At 37.9% G+C, this 6,000-nt stretch overlaps 1 protein-coding gene across 2 annotated transcripts in view; it reads right to left on the bottom strand.

The window, feature by feature from the left end:
* Nucleotides 1-3,193, bottom strand: part of LIPC (lipase C, hepatic type) — a 66,509-nt gene extending 63,316 nt beyond the window's left edge. The window contains exon 1 of one of the 2 annotated variants that reach the window (XM_039723643.1): nt 3,047-3,193. The gene's annotated coding sequence lies outside the window, so the exon portion shown is untranslated. The remainder of the gene's footprint in view (nt 1-3,046) is intronic. The other variant, XM_039723644.1, reaches the window with a different exon arrangement.
* Nucleotides 3,194-6,000: the final 2,807 nt, after the last annotated feature.

A 6,000-nucleotide genomic window follows, 5' to 3' on the forward strand; every position in this document is an offset into this window, starting at 1 on the left:
ATTACTCCAGTTTCTTCACTTTAGCCTTACTAAACCATGGGGTTTATAACTAAGGGATTGCAAAGCACTGAATGTAAAAATATTGAGACACGATGAATGCAGAATCTTTGTTACAAAAAGAAGTAGAAAGTATTGATCAATAAAATGCTCTGAGGCAAACCAATTAGAGACCCATTGACAGCAAAATGACCTGCTCATCCATCTTTCAAATGAAATTTAAAACCTAGGTCCACGTTATTTGTGGCCATTTTAAACTCTTGAACATTTTTACTGAAGTCTGAATGCTGTTCATTTTGGTCTCCTGGCCAAACTCCAAACTGAATAATTATTCTGCTTCTTTCCTAAATTAGAGCAGCAGCTTCATTAGAAACAAATGCATTCATAGTTTGCTGACCTAAAGTGCTCTTATATTGCCATGCACTATTAACTGTTGCTGGATTTCCAGCCAAGGCTGGCTGCATTTCTGTGATTAAATGACCTCTGGACAAAGCATGTATATCTTTAGCTTGTTTCAAAGGCTGTGGGACAAAAGATGCTGTATATATAATTGCTATCAAAGAAATAATTTTAGGCCCAGAACATGCAGGCCTTGAAGTGTGTTCACTGAGCAGGGGGAACTACTGGCATTCAGTGATGTAGCTGGATGAAAGACAGAGGCTATTTGGGGACAGAGGGTGTTTGCTTATGGGCTGGAAAGCTTGTGGTCACTGATAATCATGAAAAAGGCAGTTTCATTAAGAAGCATTGCAAAATTACAGAACAAAATGGGAAGCAAAGGGACAGTGGAGATTTACTAAAACCAGAGGCTCAGTGCTTTCTGGTATGTGTTTCTGGATAATGAGGTTAGCTAGCAAGATGCATGTTAGGTTTTTTTCAGAAGTAAAAGCAATTAAATTGTTGAGAAGTCCAATAAAATATTCCAGACATTCTATGCATGGTTTCTTTAGTCTATATATTTTGTTCTAATTATGTTGTAGCTTCTTTTAAAAGGGTCCACACTGGCTGAAAGGTGAGGGAAAACCTGAAACAGTGTGAGATATGAGCAGGATGCTTTACAGTCTTTATTTTTCTACTGTGCTGTTTAGCTACAGAATCACCCTTGCTTTCCAGTGCTATCACTGTTGTACAGTGTCTGAATTAGTTGCCTAAAGTGGCTTTAATGACCAGTTTAGTGGGAGATGCTTAACTGCACAGCTGTTCCTAAAAAAACCCCAGAATAGTCTAAACACAAACAGCTAACTGAAAATGTTGTTTATGGGAAACTGTTCCAGTTGTGGGAGAGCCACATGGCAAAAAAGCTCTCTAATCCACAGGATGGTTACAGTGACAGCAAGGAACAGATCTGAACCCCAAGGTCTTGGCTTTCATTAACCTTTGTCTCTGTGCTGTGAAGTAGAAACACTGTGTGATCCTTTCATATTGCTTGGAATCAAGACTGTACTGTAGGGCTGGGCAATTTTCTCTCTGTAGATGAGTTCAACAAGTACAAAGCAGAACCATGCTCCCATTCTCCTAAGTGTAAGTGGGTTCTTTCACTAGGTTCAAAGCCAGGAAAAATCACAAATTTATTTCCAGCACAAAAGCTATTACTAAAAGATACTTCTATTGTATTAGAAGTCAGAGCCTTGGAATAAAGGTGCTATATTTGGTGTGCTCTATGCAGTGTGCTATATTCAGGTGTTCATGGTAAACTGGAGTATGACTATTCAGTATCACTATTCAGTAGTTGTTGTGTGACTGGTGCCAGAACTCTAAATCCCTATACTTATTCTTTCCTAACAGTGAAATATTTATGCCAGAAGTATTCAGTTCATTAGTTAACTGAAATTATTGTGATCATGCTTCAATATTTACTAGGATTTATTCTTAGACTTCTTCTTTCTTGTTTGGATGCATTAGTGCTCTTTCTTTTTTATTTTCTCTCTTATGAACTGTAAGTTCATAAGAGAGAAAGTACAGTGTACTGAAATAGGAAAGTATCTGTTTCCTCCAAAACATCAACATTGTCATCAAGTGAAAAACCAAAAACCATTTACTGTCATGCACATCACCAATCAAAGCAACTGCTGACCATTGTGGATGGTCTCCTAATCGCTCTCAAATGAAGAAAAAGTACATTTAGGGAAACAGAAGCATCTTTGAACAGTCTGCTGTGAGTCAAACGGGTTTGTTTTGCAACAGATTTTATTTGCTATGAATAATTTGATGAGCTTTATTTAATTGGCAGACACAACAATAACCACTCATATCACATTTCCCATAGACTCCAAATCATGTTTGAGCCCTTTTGCACAGTTAAATGGTTACTAGTTTTCTTCTTTCAACATCTGTTTTAATCAACCTTGCCAAGTATCTATTCATTGCTGTTATAACAAGATGTTAAATATTTAGAATTACGAAACGGCTTTACAATTGTGCCTGAACATCTTTTAACTGTCTCATTTTGGATTTTGTAACTTCGTATATAATTTGCAGAACTTCAGGAGAAAACACAGAAATCTATTAATAAAAGAAAAAGGGAAACACAGCGAGTACTTCATTACCAGTTTCGACAGAAATACAAATTCCCACTTAGATTTCTGTAGAATATAGACATCTAAAGCACTTAGAAAAATCAGCATTCCTTAAAATTGAAACAATCTACAGCTTTCTCCTGCATTGTAATAATAGTCCAGTGCACAGATGTTAATTATATTGGAAAACCTAGTAAAACTCAAGTAAAATGTACATGTCTGCATGTCATTGTTCTGATGTGGTGGATAATGGAAACCAACACTGCAATATTTGAGTCACAGGATGAGTCAGTTCGTTTTGACTTGAAGGACCAGCACTGGATATTAAGAATAAAAGTAGATTTCTAAACTTCTCATACAAACCAATTAGTCTTTCCACTAATATTCTTAGTCATAAGCAACAAGGGATCTTATGTTAATTCTAAGCCTTCATTCTAACCCCTCTGTATAAAAGCAGCTTAGTAAAAGACTTCAGTCTAAACAGAATTCAGACCACAATGTACTTCTCATTGTATACAAAAACATGTGCTTACCCAACTTGGCCTTACTTGATGATATGTCCCAGTTTGGCATCAACTATTTTATAAAATGAAAATTGAAAATAGACGTTAATGAAGACTCTCTCCTTAGAAACAGTGGATAGGTTATATCACAAGCCAAGAATTCTCAATTTTATACCCTCTTCCACAGAAGGCACAGCTCTGTCACATATTTGAATGGCTTTTTTTTTTTTTTCAAAATTGGCATGTTTTTCAAAATATTGCTAAATAAGATCATTGTGTACCACATTCTTGTGCCAAAATATACAAAATGCACTATATCAGTCACATGTGTAGCTAGGCATCCAGGACAGGACTCAGAACTGGCTTTTTAAAACTGTAAATAACAAGCCTCTATTATGACCTAAATGCTATTCTCTCTGTGAGACAACCATAACATTTATTTACCCAAACTCAGCAGAATGGCTTCCCTTAAATTATAGCAAACTGTCAGAGAAGAAGAGAATGACAGACAAGATTTAGGCCCAGCCCATGGGCATTTTTAAATCAAAGGCTGATCTCTCATTCCCTAAGAGACACCAGTATTTTGCCTGTAATGAGCAGTTACTCTAAAGCTGGCTTTGTGGCTGACTGAAAGAATAAGGAATTGTGTATGAAGGAGATCAGATTTCCTGCTATGACCAAGGATACATAAGCTGGTGTATTAAAAAAAAAAAGTGCAAAATAGTTTTCTATATACTGAATCTTGTACTAGAACACAGGTCCATGTAATTTGATATGAATTTTGAAGGAAATAGGATTCAAAATGAAGCCCTAATATGGGGTTTAATTGATCAGATGCACAGTAAAATACAAAACCGCTGTTCAAGGAAAAGGTTTGTGGCTTGTTATCTTACCATTAGTTGTGACTGAGACTATGATAAGTTTATTTTGAAGGATTTCATGAAGGAGTACCCTTCAAAGCAGAATTTTGTGGAAGGAAATAATCCTGGATTTCAGACAGAAAGGTTTTGCCTCATTAGTTTTCTTGCCTTTCAAGGATACATTATCACAGCTGTGGCTGGTGTGAGTGATACAAGGCATATAATGCCGTGCTTGTGGAAATAGAAAGCTATTACTATGCCTTAGTAATAATTGCACAACAGTAGAAAGAGCATGCAATGAATAAAAATCCATCTTTGGACAGGAGAGTAGGATTATTAAACAATTGCATGTTTCCTTAAGGATATGAGAGTGAGCTCTTGTTTATCACGGTCTTTAACTACACAGGATTGCACTATCAATTTTAAAGCAAAATCTGTATCAATTTTCGAAGAAACAATTGCTTATGAAACTAAAACTGAAGGTAAAGAAATTGCAGAATAATACAACTATGTCCTAGGAGAGTTATCTATTAAGTTTATAGAGGAGCTGAAGGATCAGTCCAGCACAATACAGACAAACTTAATAATCTCAAGTTTACATAAGTACATACTGCATGTGTTAAGAACATGTTCACAGTAAAACTGAGAGGATTTTAAGAATTCTGGTTGCTTTCATCTTGAAAAAGATTACTTGAGCAGCTGTGTCAGTGAGTTAGAGAACTGAACCCTGCAGAGGGTTTGAGGGGAAAAGAGGCTTAGCTAAGAGTTTCTGAAGAATATATTTCCTAGCCTAGTGAAATAATTTGAAAATTATACTTGTCAAAAGTCAAGGACAGTGGTCTTGTTTGCTTTCCTGGGAGAATTTGTGTGTTGGCTTAGATGAGAGAATCCAGGGGTGTTTAACCACAGTTTTGGAGATTTTGCTCCAATACAAAATGCTCACCTCGCTGAACTGCAGGCCTGACTTTCCACATCTCTTACAATTTCCCTTCTGTTAGGAGCCCAAAGTGTACTGAAGTCTCAACCTCTGAGACACTTCAGACCCACAGCTCTCGGAGAGAGAATATTCACAGCAGTGGTGAAGGAAGACTGAACTGAAGGCCTGACTTTCCACATCTCTTACATTTCCCTTCTGTTAGGAGTCCAAAGTGTACTGAAGTCTCAACTTCTGAGCCACTTCAGACCCACAGCTCTAGGAGAGAGAATATTCACAGCAGTGGTGAAGGAAATAAAAGCAGGACAAAATACAGTGATAAGAGGCTGAACAGAAGTGTTAAAATTTCCTCTTTAGTTTGTGGGGTAATTGCAGGCCACTCTACTCTCTAGACACAGCTCTACCTCCAGATTTCATGAAGAGACAGGAAAATCAGGCTTAGAGTTTAATTTGCATTCCTGGATTTTACTCCCCCACTACACTGCCCTCGTGTGGTCTTAGTTTCAGCACAGAAACTGCGCTGGAAGCACAAAAGAAATACACTTGGGTTTTTGGAGAAGTGTGAAGCAGTCACGTCATAATTTGGACCTGATTCAGGATGTTTTAACCAATCCTACTGTTCTGGACTAAAAACGCATAGTGCAGATGTGATTCTGCTGTTATTTCATTAGAACAACAGTTCTTAATCTGATTGTCAGCCCCTGTACTCTAAGAGCACTATGATCTAAAAGCCAGTTTCTTACCTTTTTATTCTCTGAGTTTGTCTCCTGGTTCTATTCGTGGCTTACGTGTGGGGGGTTTCAGACCTGTACAGGAGATAGGTGGTTATATAATGAAAATCAGTATCTCCAAGCAAATGGCATAGTCAGCACTATCAGATCTCTGGAAAAGAGAGGGGAAGGCTTTGGGGACAGTGGCACTGCACCACTTTCTCTCAGCCACGACTCCTGCACTCGAGTCACCAGTAAAATCAAAACTCCCCCTAACTATAGAATGTGCTGGATGTGTTTCACTGATTTCCAGAAGAGTTTTGTCTCTAATGCATGAGTCCTTTCCAACTCTGAGTTGTCTGGAAGCATAAAGGAAATGTGGCAGAAGGTGACTGTTCATGGTGGCAGTGCCACCCCAGGACAATCCTGTGCTCTCCATCCCCCCTGCAGTGTCTGAGCAAGATCTGACTGGAGCCCACT

Source organism: Passer montanus, unplaced genomic scaffold (assembly GCF_014805655.1).
Source record: "Passer montanus isolate IOZ18808 unplaced genomic scaffold, ASM1480565v1 scaffold5, whole genome shotgun sequence".
NCBI classification, from domain to species: domain Eukaryota; kingdom Metazoa; phylum Chordata; class Aves; order Passeriformes; family Passeridae; genus Passer; species Passer montanus.